This window comes from Ambystoma mexicanum, chromosome 3q (assembly GCF_040938575.1).
Source record: "Ambystoma mexicanum isolate Mex_15411 chromosome 3q, UKY_AmexF1_1, whole genome shotgun sequence".
Taxonomy (NCBI): Eukaryota; Metazoa; Chordata; class Amphibia; order Caudata; family Ambystomatidae; genus Ambystoma; species Ambystoma mexicanum.
This window is the reverse complement of record NC_090926.1, coordinates 1,303,645,843-1,303,662,131: the sequence shown is the minus strand read 5'-3', so window position 1 is coordinate 1,303,662,131 and position 16,289 is coordinate 1,303,645,843. Positions and strand designations below refer to the sequence as shown.

The following is a 16,289-nucleotide window of genomic DNA, read 5'->3' as shown; positions in this document are numbered from 1 at the left end:
TAGAGGGCGCCATCAATGATGAGCAAGAGAATAAGAAGGGAAGAGAGCAAGGGAGGAAGCCATTGATAGAGGGCGCCATTGATGATGAGCAAGAGAATGACAATAGAGGCAGTAAGGAAGTCATTGAGAGGGTGCCATCAATGATGAGCAAGAGAATGAGAGGGTAATAGAGCAACAGAGGAAGCCATTGATAGAGGGTGCAATCGATGATGAGCAAGAGAATGAGAAGTGTAATATAGCAAGGAAGGAAGCCATTGAGAGATGACGCCATTGATTATGAGCAAGAGAATGAGAAGGGAATAGAGCAAGGGAAGAAACCATTGATAGGGTGGGCCATTGATGATGAGCAAGAGAATGAGAAGGGGAATAGAACAAGGGAAGAAGCCATTGATAGAGGGGGCCATTGATGATGAGCAAGAGAATCAGAAGGGTAATAGAGCAAGGGGGAGGAAGCCATTGTGAGAGGGCACCATCAATGATGAGAAAGAGAATGAGAGGGGAATAGAGAAAGGGGGAAAGCCATTGAGAGAGGGGGCCATCGATGATGAGCAAGAGAATGAGAAGGGGAATAGAGCCAGGGACGAAGCCATTGATATATGGTGCCATCGGTGATGAGCAAGAAAATGAGAAGGGCAATAGAGCAAGGTAGTAAGCCATTGATAGAGGGCACCATCGATGATGAGCAAGAGAATTAGAAGGGAAATAGAGCAAGGGAGGAAGCCATTGAGAGAGGGTGCCATTGATGTTGATCAAGAGAATGAGAAGCGGAATAGTGCAAGGGAGGAAGCCATTGATGGAGTGAGCCATTGATGATGGTGACCAAGGGAATGAGAGGGGAACAGAGTAACAGAGGAAGCCATTGACAGAGGGCACAATCGATGATGAGCAAGAGAATGAGAATAGAGCCAGGGAGGAACCCACTGAGAGAGGGCGCCTCAATGATGAGCAAGAGAAAGAGAAGGGAAATAGATCAAGGGCGCAAGCCATTGAGAGACGGTGCCATTGATGATGAGCAAGCACTGAGAAGGGGAATAGAGAGAAGGAGGAAGCCATTGATAGAGGTAGCCATCGATGATGGTGAGCAAGAGAATGAGAAGGGAATAGAGCAAGGGAAGTAACCAATGATAGGGTGGGCCACTGATGATGAGCAAAAGAATGAGAAGGGGAATACAGCAAGGGAGGAAGCCATTGAAAGAGGGGACCATTGATGATGAGCAATAGAATGAGAAAGGGAATAGAGCAGTGGAGAGGAAGCCCTTAAGAGAGGGTGCCTCGATGATGAGCAAGAGAATGAGAAGGGGAACAGAGCAAGGGAGGAAGCCATTGATCAGAGGGGGGCCATCGATAATGAGCAAGAGAATGAGAAGGGAAATAGATCAAGGGCGGAATTCATTGTGAGAGAGTGCTTTTGATGATGAGCTAGCACTGAGAAGGGGAATAGAGAAAGGGCGGAAGCCATTGATAGAGGTAGCCATCGATGATGGTGAGCAAGAGAATGAGAGGGGAATAGAGCAGCAGAGGAAGCCATTGATAGAGGGCGCCATCAATGATGAGCAAGAGAATAAGAAGGGAATAGAGCAAGGGAGGAAGCCATTGATAGAGGGCGCCATTGATGATGAGCAAGAGAATGACAATAGAGGCAGTAAGGAAGTCATTGAGAGGGTGCCATCAATGATGAGCAAGAGAATGAGAGGGTAATAGAGCAACAGAGGAAGCCATTGATAGAGGGTGCAATCGATGATGAGCAAGAGAATGAGAAGGGTAATATAGCAAGGAAGGAAGCCATTGAGAGATGACGCCATTGATTATGAGCAAGAGAATGAGAAGGGAATAGAGCAAGGGAAGAAACCATTGATAGGGTGGGCCATTGATGATGAGCAAGAGAATGAGAAGGGGAATAGAACAAGGGAAGAAGCCATTGATAGAGGGGGCCATTGATGATGAGCAAGAGAATCAGAAGGGTAATAGAGCAAGGGGGAGGAAGCCATTGTGAGAGGGCACCATCAATGATGAGAAAGAGAATGAGAGGGGAATAGAGAAAGGGGGAAAGCCATTGAGAGAGGGGGCCATCGATGATGAGCAAGAGAATGAGAAGGGGAATAGAGCCAGGGACGAAGCCATTGATATATGGTGCCATCGGTGATGAGCAAGAAAATGAGAAGGGCAATAGAGCAAGGTAGTAAGCCATTGATTGAGGGCACCATCGATGATGAGCAAGAGAATTAGAAGGGAAATAGAGCAAGGGAGGAAGCCATTGAGAGAGGGTGCCATTGATGTTGATCAAGAGAATGAGAAGCAGAATAGTGCAAGGGAGGAAGCCATTGATGGAGTGAGCCATTGATGATGGTGACCAAGGGAATGAGAGGGGAACAGAGTAACAGAGGAAGCCATTGACAGAGGGCACAATCGATGATGAGCAAGAGAATGAGAATAGAGCCAGGGAGGAAGCCACTGAGAGAGGGCGCCTCAATGATGAGCAAGAGAAAGAGAAGGGAAATAGATCAAGGGCGCAAGCCATTGAGAGACGGTGCCATTGATGATGAGCAAGCACTGAGAAGGGGAATAGAGAGAAGGAGGAAGCCATTGATAGAGGTAGCCATCGATGATGGTGAGCAAGAGAATGAGAGGGGAATAGAGCAACAGAGGAAGCCATTGATACAGGGTGCATTCGATGATGAGAAAGAGAATTAGAAGGGTAATATAGCAAGGAAGGAAGCCATTGAGAGATGACGCCATCGATTATGAGCAAGATAATGAGAAGGGAATAGAGCAAGGGAAGAAACCATTGATAGGGTGGGCCATTGATGATGAGCAAGAGAATGAGAAGGGGAATACAGCAAGGGAGGAAGCCATTGAAAGAGGGGGCCATTGATGATGAGCAATAGAATCAGAAGGGGAATAGAGCAATGGAGAGGAAGCCATTGAGAGAGGGTACCTCGATGATGAGCAAGAGAATGAGAAGGGGAACAGAGCAAGGGAGGAAGCCATTGATCATAGGGGGGCCATCGATGATGAGCAAGAGAATGAGAAGGGAAATAGATCAAGGGCGGAATCCATTGAGAGAGAGTGCTTTTGATGATGAGCAAGCACTGAGAAGGGGAATAGAGAAAGGGCGGAAGCCATTGATAGAGGTAGCCATCGATGATGGTGAGCAAGAGAATGAGAGGGGAATAGAGCAGCAGAGGAAGCCATTGATAGAGGGCGCCATCGATGATGAGCAAGAGAATGAGAAGGGAATAGAGCAAGGGAGGAAGCCATTGATAGAGAGCACCATTGATGATGAGCAAGAGAATGACAATAGAGCCAGTGAGGAAGTCATTGAGAGAGGGTGCCATCAATGATGAGCAAGAGAATGAGAAGGGTAATATAGCAAGGAAGGAAGCCATTGAGAGATGACGCCATCGATTATGAGTAAGAGAATGAGAAAGGAACAGAGCAAGGGAATAAACCATTGATAGGGTGGGCCATTGATGATGAGCAAGAGAATGAGAAGGGGAATAGAGCAAGGGGGAGGAAGCCATTGAGAGAGGGTGCCATCAATGATGAGCAAGAGAATGAGAGGAGAATAGAGAAAGGGGGAAACCCATTGAGAGAGGGGGGCCATTGATGATGAGCAAGAGAATGGGAAGAGTGATATAGCAAGGAAGGAAGCCATTGAGAGATGACACCATCGATTATGAGCAACAGAATGAGAAGGGCAATAGAGCAAGGTAGGAAGCCATTGATAGAGGGCACCATCGATGATGAGCAAGAGAATGAGAATGAGAATAGAGCCAGGGAGGAAGCCACTGAGAGAGGGTGCCTCGATGATGAGCAAGCACTGAGAATGGGAATAGAGAAAGGGAGGAAGCCATTGATAGAGGTAGTCATCGATGATGGTGAGCAAGAGAATGAGAGGGGAATAGAGCAACAGAGGGAGCCATTGATAGAGGGTGCAATCGATGATGAGAAAGAGAATGAGAAGGGTAATATAGCAAGGAAGGAAGCCATTGAGAGATGACGCCATCGATTATGGGCAAGAGCATGAGAAGGGAATAGAGCAACGGAAGAAACCATTGATAGGGTGGGACATTGACGATGAGCAAGAGAATGAGAAGGGGAATACAGCAATGGAGAGAAAGCCATTGAGAGAGGGTGCCTCGATGATGAGCAAGAGAATGAGAAGGGGAACAGAGCAAGGGAGGAAGCCATTGATCAGAGGGGGGCCATCGATGATGAGCAAGAGAATGAGAAGGGAAATAGATCAAGGGCGGAATCCATTGAGAGAGAGTGCTTTTGATGATGAGCAAGCACTGAGAAGGGGAATAGAGAAAGGGAGCAAGCCATTGATAGAGGTAGCCATCGATAATGGTGAGCAAGAGAATGAGAGGGGAATAGAGCAGCAGAGGAAGCCATTGATAGAGGGTGCCATCAATGATGAGCAAGAGAATGAGAAGGGAATAGAGCAAGGGAGGAAGCCATTGAGAGAGGGGGCCATCGATGATGAGCAAGACAATGAGAAGGGGAATAGATCAACAGAGGAAGCCATTGATAGAGGGCTCAATCGATGATGAGAAAGAGAATGAGAAGGGTAATATAGCAAGGAAGGAAGCCATTGAGAGATAATGCCATCGATTATGAGCAAGTGAATGAGAAGGGAATAGAGCAAGGGAAGAAACCATTGATAGGGTGGGCCATTGATGATGAGGAAGAGAATGAGAAGTGAATAGAGCACGGGAGGAAGCCATTGAGATATGACGCCATCGATGATGAGCAAGAAAATGAGAAGGGGAATAAAAGAAGAGAGGAAGCCATTGATAGAGGGTGACATTGCTGATAAGCAAGAGAATGAGAAGGGAAACAGAGCAAGGGAGGAAGCCATTGATAGAGGGTGACATCAATGATGAACAAGAGAATGAGAAGAGGAACAGAGCAAGGGAGGAAGCCATTGATTAAGGGAGCCATTGATGATGAGCAAGAGAATGAGCGGGGAATAGAGCAAGGGAGGAAGCCATTGATAGAGGGTGACATCAATGATGAACAAGAGAATGAGAAGGGGAATAGAGCAAGGGAGGAAGCGATTGATAGAGGGGGCCAGCGATGGTGAGCAAGAGAATGAGAAGGGAATACATCAAAGGAGGAAGCCAATCATAGAGGAAGCCATCGATGATGAGCAAGGAATGAGAAGGGGAATAGAGCAAGGGAGGAAGCCATTGATAGAGGTTGCCATCGATGATGAGCAAGAGAAAGGGAATAGAGCAAGGGAGGAAGCCATTGATAGAGGGCACCATCGATGATGAGCACGAGAATGAGAGGGGAATGGAGCAAGGGAGGAAGTCATTGATAGAGGGAGCCATTGATGATTATCAAGAGAATTAGAAGGTGAATACAGCACAGGAAGAAGCCATTGATAGATAGAGCCATTGATGATGAGCATGAGAATGAGAGGGGAATAAAGCAAGAGAGGAAGCCATTCAGAGTGGGCGCCATCGAAGATAAGCATGAGAATGAGAGGGGAATAGAGTAAGGTTGGAAGCCATTGATAGGGGAGCCATTGATGATGGTGATCAAGTGAATGAGAGGGGAATAGAGCAAGGGGGGAAGCCATTGATAGAGGGAGCCATCGATGATGGTGAGCAAGGGAATGAGAATTGAATAGAGCAAGGGAGGAAGCCATTGATAGAGGGCGCCATCGATGATGAGCTAGAGAATGAGAGGGGAATAGAGCCTGGGAGGAAGCCATTGATAGAGGGTGACATCAATGATGAACAAGAGAATGAGAAGGGGAATAGAGAAAGTGAGGAAACGATTGATAGAGGGGGCCAGCAATGGTGAGCAAGCGAATGAGAAGGCAAATAGTGCAAGTGACACTGGGTACCAGGGGCCCCCGCAGCCCCTGCGGTGCACGGGGCCCCAGTAGTACATGCCCTGGGACGGGCCCCTACTTGGAGAGAAAAAATGGAGAAAGAAAAAATTCAAATTCTTTATTTTTAACTATTTCTTTTTTAATTCACTCTGCAGTCATACAGAAATAATTTCAGTAAAATAAATAATTTCTTTTAGAAGACAGAGTGACTACAAAAACAAACTTTCTTTTTGAAGTCCGAGGACAACCCCACCCCATGACATGGAAGACCCCAGCCTGGAGGCCTCCATGTCATGGGGTGGGAAGAGCCCTATGACTTCAACAAGAAATCGTTTATTTTTGAAGTCACTCTGCCTTCATAAATAATGTATTTCCGTTATGGTTTGTGTGTGAGTGCATTTTGAAATGTGTAGGTGGCTGTCTATGTGAGTGTATGGTGAAAGGGTGCACACTTAAATGCATGGCTGGCTGGGTGTGCGTGTGTGTATATGTTGAATGGTGTGTGTGCTTGTGTTCAGGGGCGCAACAAAACCTACATTTCCGGGGAGGGGGGGCTATTCCTTCAAATGTTGGGGAGAGGTGCTAACTTCATGGGCGGTGAGGGAGGGGAAGACTTATTTGTGTGGGGGGCTTCTAACTTCTTTATGCATCTCAACAAGACTATTCTAGTGCAGCTTCACTGTTACAAGCAGTTAACTCTCTCCTTTAAGTCTGAAAGCACCCACATATGGACTGCTGTGAGAATGAGTGGTCTCCTGTTCCCTCTCTACTCTTCCAATCACTCCCCTGGCATGCAAGTACTAAACCCACATCACAGTTTTAAATTCCCTAAAATATTTGGCGTTTGAATGCAGGTACTAACAGTGAAATGCTTTACGATAGTAATTGCTGGGCCCGTGTTAACAGCGAAACCCAGGTGCCGTTTAACATCTGTGTCCTGTTGTGTCCGGCAACTTCTCTTAAGGTCAGCCACGTTCAGTCAAGATTTCAGGGGATGGGGGGAGTGCTGAAGCCCAGTCAACTCAATGGTGTTACGCCACTACTTGTGTTTAATGCCTTCATTACTTATTGGTAATCGTCATTACTCCTAGCCCTATTCTTCCTCGGCCCTATACTTGTGTATGAGGCACTGTACCTCATACACAAGTACTGGGATGAGGTAGAGGTACATGCCTGACTTAGCTACCTGTAATCTTCATTACTCCTAGTCCCACTTTTCCTCATCCCAGTACTTACCTATGAGGCAACGAGCCTCATGCATAAGCTCTGGGACAAGGAAGAGGGATGTGAAAGTAATTCTGGACCAAGGTGCTCATTTTGGAGATTGCGGTACGGAGGTGGGAGGTAGAGGGGATGTGTGGGGGGTGTTAGGCAGAAACCTGTGCAATTCCCTTAGGGACCACTGCAAAATATGTAAGACTACAGGAGTTGGCAGTAAACCCACTTGGTAGCAGTCTGTACCACCCAGATTTACCTGGTAGCTGTGGCTGAGTAGTCAGACTTCCCTCAAGAAGAGTTAGGCAGTATGCAAAGTATACTCAATAGGCACTCAGATACAATAATACAAGCAAACACTGACCAGAGCTTTGGTATCAAAGTATATAATTATTTATTTAAAAACACACAGTTGAAACACTCCAGCACTCTTATTGTAAAATATTCTAAACACAGTTACTATTGTAATATATACACCCCTTTTTCCTTATCAGCTAAGTCACAGTAAAACACCACTTATTTTCATACAGAGGTGCGCGCTTAACTAGATTGCACTCCGATAAGTTTGTGAGAAAGGGAGGGAAAAAGACAGAATATGAAAAGGTACACCACTATAAGATTCAGGAACACTGTTAGCAAGGGAGAGAGCAAAAAGTCACTGGTGAGCCAAAGTCCAAAGGCTGGGCCCACTCTTAGAAAGAGCAGAGCACAAATGCGCCCAAGATCACACAGTCACACTATGCTTAGAAAGTCTTGCAGAGGGTTCAAAAAGGGTTTAGAGCGGCTTTAAGAAAGTTTAGCCAGGGTGTCCCGGACTAACCCAGGTTCGAAAGCCGGGGGCTAAATCTACCCCGTACAGTCGGTAGCAAGGGAAGCCAGGCGGGACACGATACCTTAAGTGGAAAGGATCCTCCAGCAGTGGCAGTTGTTCCTGGTAGTGGGTGCAAGTTGCGTCGTCATCCAGGGGAAGAGAAGATCTCGTCTTGGAGAAAAGATGAAGGTCGTTGCACTACCAGGGAAGAAACCAGCCGCGGAGTCTTCCGGTTAAAGGTGGTACCTTTGTTTCGCGGTCGTGGTAAAACGTGGTATCCCGGTTGCCGGGGTGCTTGGCACGGGCAGGGCAGCCACGAGGTACGTCGGGAAAGCGAAAAGACGGTGAAACTGGTTATCCCCACCAGTCAAAGGAAGAAGACTCTCCGGCGGGAGATCTCCTCTGTCGTTGGGAAAAGTGGTGAGACAGTCCAGCAGGGCTCCACCGGTGGTGGTGTCATGGCAGGTCGGCTCAGCTTCTCCCTCGTCGGATTCTTAGGTCCTGTGGCGACTTCTGAAGTTCCAGTCCCCAAAGCCCTGCTTTTATGCAGCAAACCCCCATTAACTCAGCCTAGCTGTCACTCAAACATGCTAAGTGGTGAGCCGGCCGGCTCACCACTTGGGCCAATCAGCATGGAGTGCGACTTGAGTTGCCTAGGCAACTCAGTCCAGGGTGCTAAATTCCCCTCCACCCATCCTAAGTACTCCAGACAGAGTGGCACCACTTTGGAGGGCTTCTGTGGAGAAGCCCGCCAAAAAGTGGAACAAAGGGCTCGACTTGGGTTGGAGTTACAGAAGAAAACAAAAACGCCATTTTAGAATCAAGTTTTGGCAAAAAATACCAACCGGAGAATTAATATTAATTAAATAAACCGGCGGTATGTTCGAGGCTACCGTAAATAATTAAATAAAGATAGTAGCCTAAAACAATGGGAAATCCCATAGGAAAATATTTGCTGTTGAATATAAAAAGTAGTATCCACTGCCACCAGCCAAAACTCGATCAGGGGGGACGGAGACGTGCCCCCTCGACTAACAGACCCTGGGGCAATCGAATTGCCCCAGCCAGTATGTCCACAATATGATGGTTTGTACTGGTTCTGTTCAGAATTTAAGACTAGTAAAGTCAATGATGACTTTACATGCCCTGGGAGACAGTAGTCAGTCCCATGGTATGGAGTCTATACTGGGGGGTCACTATGACACCCCTGTGTCACTGCACTGAGGGTGCTGTGTAACACACATCACAAAAACACATGAAGCCCTATGGAGTAAAAGACCACATAGCCCATTAAACACATCTAGATTCAAAGAAACACACTCAAATCATGCCCAAGAGTGAGGGTAAAAGAGTCTCACTCTTGGCAGGAGAAAAAAATAAACCCCAAAAATCCAGCAAAGCTGCTGGGGGACTCACTAGGTTAGGAAATTCAGCCTAAACAGAGAATTCTCCCTAACGGGGGGGGGGGGGGGGAATGTGCGATAAATCATAATGGTTGTCCATGTCCAGGCTAAACAGGCTTGATATGTGGTGTTAGTAGCTGAGAGGCATTTTGGTGCAGCCAGTCTAGTCATTTCTCAGTTTGGTTTGACTTTGTTTTAACTGGGTATCTCTGATAAAGCAGTCCTGCTATGTGTGATTACCTGGCTAGACTGTCATTTGGGTGCTGCCAGTCTAGCCATTTCTTGCTGCAGCACTGTATATTTTTCTGGGCATCTGTGATAAAAATGATATGATATGATACAAGTAATTTATAACACACCTGTACACAGGTGTTTCTAGGTGCGACAAGACAAGGGAGGGATGATAGACGGAGGACAAGACAAACGATCTTACTAGGCCTTGTGTCATTGAGATTGTGCAAGTGCGAGAACGAGAAATGCAAGGGGATAGGGAAGGGGGCCGGGGAAGTGCAAGGAAGAGGGGAGGGGAAAACAGGGCAGTAATGCTCTAAGTGCAGCCAGGGCAGCATGGCTCTGGTAGTGCAAGGAGAACAAGGGACTGTAGGGTTACAGTTACAGCCCCTAAGTGCGTGGTAGCCCCGGAGGCAGTGGAGAAGGGGATTGATCAAGAAAGAGCCTTGGCTCAGTGAGACTCTGAAGGTAGCCAAGCAACCAGTTGGAACAACAGACAGCTAGGTCAGGTAGGTCAGATGGGGAGGGAGAGAGAAAGCAGAAGAGAAGAGATAAGTTTGAAGCTGCTTCCAGAACTTCAGGTGGTCCGCTCAAGTTTGAGAGGGGCAGGGAGGCCATTCCAGAGGGAGGCACCTGCAGAGGAGAGAGATCTGCTCCCCACTCTCTACCTGGAGAAGCGTCTAACCCTTAGGGAGTTGGAGGTAGCTGGGGGAAGGTCTCGAGAAGGAAGGTATTTTGGAAGAGAGCGTTGGATGTAGTGATTTCAGTCCTGGAGAGATACGATCCTTGCGCTGGAGGCCAAGGATAAGTCTTGCAGTCCTGTTCTGTATTAGTTGCAGATGGTGGAAAGTAAAGGAAGGCAGATTGAGAACGAGGTTGTTGGAGTAGTCCAGCCTAGAGAGAAACAGGGCTCTGGAGACAGTGAGCTTCTGGGGGAAAGTCAGAAAGGGAAGAGTCCCTTTGAAGAGGAGCAGCTGGTAGTGGGACGTCTTGGCGACACCCGAGATGTGAGGAGAGAAAGAGAGAGTGGAGTCGAAGATGACATCAAGGTTTTTTGCCTCACAGGAAGGCGAAGGAAGAGGACTCAAGGTGAGCGGCCAGAGAGAGGGAAAGCAGTGTCAGGCGTCCCAATGAGAAGGATCTCCGTCTTAATGGCATTAGTGCAGAGATCGTTGGAGGCGCACCAATCCTGAATCACGGATACACAGTCATGAATGAGCGAGAGATGAGGTGACTGAAGGAAAGCTGACTGCCATCTACATAACAATGAATGTTACAGGAGAAGGTAGAGATCAGGTGGGCCAAGGGGGCCAAGTAGAGGTTGAAAAACCAGGGTGAGAGAAAGGTAGCAAGTTGGACCTGTGAGGGGCAGTCCAAGAGGAAGGAGGTCAGCCACTACAGTGCCTGATCCATGATGCCCAGGTCCTCACGTAGTCGATTGATCAGGATGGCGTGTATGACTGTGTCGAAGGCAGAGGAAAGATCAAGGAGGATGAGGATGAAGGAATGCTGGAATCAAGGTTAGAGAGGAGTTCTTCACAGGTGTTCAGGAGAGCAGTTTCCGTGTCTCTGGCAGCTCCGAAGCCAGACTGATGGTCATGGAGACAACCAACAGATTCAGTGTGGATAGTAAGCTGGGAGATGGCCAGCTTTTCCAAGAGTTTGCCCAGGAAAGGGGTGAAGGAGATTGGGCGATAGTTTGCCGGCCAGGTAGGATCGGCAGATGGCTTCTTGAGGAGTAGGTGCACAAGGGAGTGCTTAAGGGGAGAGGGGAATGTTCCAGTTGTGAAAGAGCGATTACAGAAATCGGCTAAGGCTGCAGCAAGGGTGTCAATGTTGTCCTTGATGGTTCTGGAGGAGCAGGGGAGCACCTGTTTGGATGACACTTTCATAGATCGGACTTGTCTAGAAACCTTGTCAGGTGTTGTCAGAAAGAAAGAGGAGAAAGGAGGAGGAGAGGTAGAGATGGCCAAAGGAGGGCCGAGCGAGGAAGAGGAGATAGGGGACAGGATGTCCTTTGTTTTGGCCAGAGCCATACAGAGGGCCTGGTAGGGAACAGGAGAGGTAGAGACTGCTACAGGATTGACCAGTTCCTTGCACATTTTAAAGAGTTTGGCCCTGTCGTTAGAGGCCACAGAGACGCAGGCTTGAATGTGTGCTCTCTTCTTGATGAGTGTTATTGCTTCGACTGGCATTTTGGTGCAACCAGTCTAGGTATGTCTAAATGTGGCCTGGCATGCTTTACTGTAATGTTATTACGTGTCTACACTGGTCTACATTGTGCAGCCAGTTGGACATGTTTTCAATGTGGCATGGCATTTTTAATAGCAAAGCATTAAGGTTCCTGTGCACTGTTGGTGACTTGCATGTATTGGATTGGTGTTACCCTACAAAACAATTGCAAACACTCTGGCTGTTTAGCAATTTTTTCTCCGAAAATGTGCTGTATATAGCATTAAAACACATATTTATATCTTTCTCTTAGTAACGTGTGCGGCATATCCCTTCCGCAGCATGTTTGTGTGTATTGTGCAAGCGTGATAATCTAGGCCGGCCCAGAGTGTGGCGTGACCTGTGATTTGTTGCTGATTTGAGGGGGGTTCCCTCAGCATGGCTCGCAGGGGGCCCCCACATTTTGTGTTACGCCACTGGCAAGGGAGGAAGCCATTGATAGAGGGGGCCAGCGATGGTGATCAAGAGGAAATATGAGTGAGAAAGTGTGAGAGGAAAGGAAATAAAGCGAGTGTGAGAGAGGAAGGATGAGAGGAGTAGAAAGAGGGGGGAAAGGTGGGTGGTGCAATAAAGGGGGTATGTAGGGTGAGGCTAGAGAGAAGGGGTAGCATGCGTGGTGGGGTTACAGATAAAGGGGTAGAGTTGGGTAGAGAAAGAGGGGGGAGGATTGGAGGGAGTAGAGAGAAGGGGTAGCATGCATGGTGGGGTTACAGATAAAGGGGTAGGGTTGGGTAGAGAAAGAGGGGGTAGGATGGGAGGGGGTAGAGAGAAAGGGTAGCATGCGTGGTGGGGTTACAGATAAAGGGGTAGAGTTGGATAGAGAAAGAGGGGGTAGGATGGGAGGGGGTAGCATGTGTGGTGGGAATACAGATAAAGGGGTAGAGTTGTGGAGAGAAAGAGGGGGTAGGGTGGGTGGGGGTAGCATGTGTGGCAGGGTTACAGATAAAGGGGTGGAGTTGGGTAGAGGAAGAGGGGTTAGGATGAGTGGGGTAGAGAGAAGGAGTAGCATGCATGGTGGGGGTTAGAGAGAAAGGGGTAGAGTTGAGTAGAGAAAGAAGGAGTAGGGTGGGGGTAGAGTTAAGGGGTAGCATGTGTGGCAGGGTTACAGATAAAGGTGTGGAGTTGAGTAGAGGGAGAGGGGGTAGGATGAGTGGGGGTAGAGAGAAGGGGTAGCATGCATGGTGGGGTTACAGAGAAAGGGGTGGAGTTGAGTAGAGGAAGAGGGGGTAGGATGAACGGGTAGTATGCGTGGTGGGGTTACAGATAAAGGGGTAGAGTTGAGCAGAGAAAGAGGGAGTAGGGTGGGAGGTAGAGATAAGGGGTAGCATGTGTGGCAGGGTTACAGATAAAGGTGTGGAGTTGAGTAGAGAAAGAGGGGGTATAATGAGTGGGGGTAGAGTGAAGGGGTAGCATGCATGGTGGGGTTACACATAAAGGGGTAGAGTTGAGTAGACAAAGACGGGGTAGGGTGGATGGGAGTAGAGAGAAGGTGTAGCATGCATGGTGGGGTTACAGATAAAGGGGTAGAGTTGAGTAGAGGAAGAGGGGGTAGGATATGGGTGGGGGTAGAGAGAAGGGGTCGCATGCATGGTGGGCTTATAGATAAATGGGTAGAGTTGAGTAGAGGAAGAGGGGGTAGGATGGGAGGGGGTAGAGAGAAGGGTTAGCATACGTGGTGGGGTTACAGATAAAGGGGTAGAGTTGAGTAGAGGAAGAGGGGGTAGGATATGGGTGGGGGTAAAGCGAAAGGGTAGCATGCATGGTGGGCTTATAGATAAAGGGGTAGAGTTGAGTAGAGGAAGAGGGGTAGGATATAGGTGGGGGTAGAGAGAAGGGGTAGCATGCATGGTGGGGTTACAGATAAAGGGATAGAGTTGAGTAGAGGAAGAGGGGGTAGGATATGGGTGGGGGTAGAGAGAATGGGTAGCATGCATGGTGGGGTTATAAAGGGGTACAGTTCAGTAGAGGAAGAGGGGTTAGGATATGGGTGGGGGTAGAGAGAAGGGGTAGCATGCATGGTGGGGTTACATATAAAGGGGTTGAGTCGAGGAAGAGGGGGTAGGATATGGGTGGTGGTAGAGAGAAGGGGTTGCATGCATGGTGGGGGTATAGATAAAGAGGTAGAGTTGAGTAGAGGAAGAAGGGGTAGGATGGGAGGGGGAAGCATGCGTGGTGGGGTTACAGATAAAGGGGTAGAGTTGAATAGAGGAAGAAGGGGGAAGGATGGGTGGGGGTAGAGAGAAGGGGTAGCATGCGTGGTGGGATTACAGATAAAGGGGTAGAGTTGAGTAGAGGAAGAGGTGGTAAGATATGGGTGGGGGTAGAGAGAAGGGGTAGCATGCGTGGTGGGTATTTATATTAAAATCACAACTACCTGTAAACTGACGTTAAATGTTTACATCAGGAAAAAATAAGCGGTTTATTCAAGGTTTTCAAATTAAGGTAGGGGTTGGTTGCTGCCTCACAGCATGTTCTGAACGCAATAATACCCTTTTTAGAGGGCATTACAGTGAAGTAATTGCCTTCAATCCCGTCTCAAGGCTTCCAGGCTGGGGGCCCAATTATTAAACCCCTCCATTTTCTGGCACCGAGCAGATAGAACCTTTTCCTAACACAAGCTTCCGTTTATAAATGAGAAAAGAAATGAAGGTGCAAGAAGCGGGCAAATACCCATGGATCCGGGCAGGGAAAGCGGGCAAATACCCATGGATCCGGGCAGGGAAAGCAGGCAAATACCCATGGATCCGGGCAGGGAAAGCAGGCAAATACCCATGGATCCGGGCAGAGAAAGTGGGCCAATACCCATGAACCCGGGCAGAGAAAGCGGGCAAATAAACATGGACCCGGGCATGGAAAGTGGGCAAATACCCATGGACCCGGGCAGGGAAAGCGGGCAAATAACCATGGACCCGGGCAGGCAAAGTGGGCAAATACCCATGGATCCGGGCAGGGAAAGCGGGCAAATAACCATGGACCCGGGCAGGGAAAGCAGCAAATAACCATGGACCTGGAAAGGGAAAGCGGGCAAATACCCATGGATCCGGGCAGGGAAAACGGCAAATAACCATGGACCCAGGAGGGGAAAGCAGGCAAATACTCATGGACCCGGGCCTTGAAAGCGGGCAAATACCCATGGACCGAGGCAGGGAAAGCGGGCAAATACCCATGGAACAGGGCAGGGAAAGCGGGCAAATAACCATGGACCCAGGCAGGGAAAGCGGGCAAATAACCATGGACTCGGGCAGGGAAAGCGGGCAAATAAACATGGACCTGGGCGGGGAAGGCGGGCAAATAAACATGGACCCCGGCGGGGGTGAGGGGGTAGCGGGCAAATACCCATGGACCCGGGGTGGGGGGAGAAGCAGGCAGTTAACCATGGACCCGGGCGTGGAAAGCGGGAAAATAAACATGGACGCGGAGGCGGGGGAAGCGGGAAAATACCCAAGGACTGGGCAAGGAAACTTGAGACTTTGCCGCTGTGTCTGCAAGGTTCCCATGAAATAAGGTGCCATTGGTTCACCCTTTACAGGGGCAGGTTAAGCCCCCCCCCCCCAGTACAGGGCCAGTCTGGAGGCTGAGGGGAACCCCTTACCTGCAGAAGACCTTTCGGGGCTCAGCCCTCCCCGGGGGAGCCAGGAGGTCAGAACCCCGTCAGAACACGGTGCACTTTTATTTTAAGCAAACACGGGGGTCCTTATAAGCCCTATATTTCCAAGGCATATATTACGCCTGAGTGATATGTTGTGTAAAGGCCCTGCACTTTCGGGAGATTTTGGCTGGAGCTGCCAACGTGGCCCCTGGTGAGGGAGACTCCACGCAGTTCAGGGAGACTTGGGCAATAATGCCAGGTATGGCGCCGGTATTACCGCCGCGGAACTGGGCATATCTGCCTCCAACGTGGGGTTCTCGCATTCGGTGCAGGGTCACAGCTCTGCTCTGCAACACTCACTTGTTTAAACTTTATATATGGGGGGGGGCAAGAAAACAGAAAACACCCTCATCACCCCCCCCCCCCCAGCCCCTCTCCGCCACCATACACAAGAGTAAAAAGAAAGTCTGCAAAACGACATAAAATGCAAAAGTGGGTGCTACTCACCAGTCCAGGGGGTATGTGGGTGAAGGGGTACAGCACAGCGCCTAGCTAGGAAGAGGTGGTGCCAGGCGGTGCCAGCGGCCAGAAGTGAACCTCTGGCGCAATGCACGCAGCAGGCGTCTCAGGAATGCAGCACAGCCCCCCCCCCCCCTCCCCACCCCCAGACACCTTCCCCGGGCAGCCCGTACCCTGCTCCGCTGATATTCTGCGCCCAGTAGCCCCGCCCTGGAGCTCCCCGTGTGAGAGTGTGGGCACTGCACGGTGCTGGGTGTGCAGTGCAAGCAGGAAAGCGTGGAGTGCCAGCCTAGGGGGCAGCAGCGCCGGCATCGCCCTGTGCTCATGCACGACATGCCGAGGGAGATCCTAGGGTCGGACTGGCACAAGAAATAGGCCCAGACACCCAAAAAAGTGGCCCTGAAACCATCATCCGTGAATTGCGTCAATTCACGACTTTACAGA

At 49.2% G+C, this 16,289-nt stretch overlaps 1 protein-coding gene across 1 annotated transcript in view; it reads right to left on the bottom strand.

The window, feature by feature from the left end:
• LOC138447914 (zinc finger protein 268-like) overlaps positions 1-15,948 on the bottom strand; it is a 75,840-nt gene extending 59,892 nt beyond the window's left edge. Inside the window, exon 1 of the mRNA XM_069604431.1 lies at positions 15,834-15,948. The gene's annotated coding sequence lies outside the window, so the exon portion shown is untranslated. The remainder of the gene's footprint in view (positions 1-15,833) is intronic.
• Between the last annotated feature and the right edge of the window lie 341 nt (positions 15,949-16,289).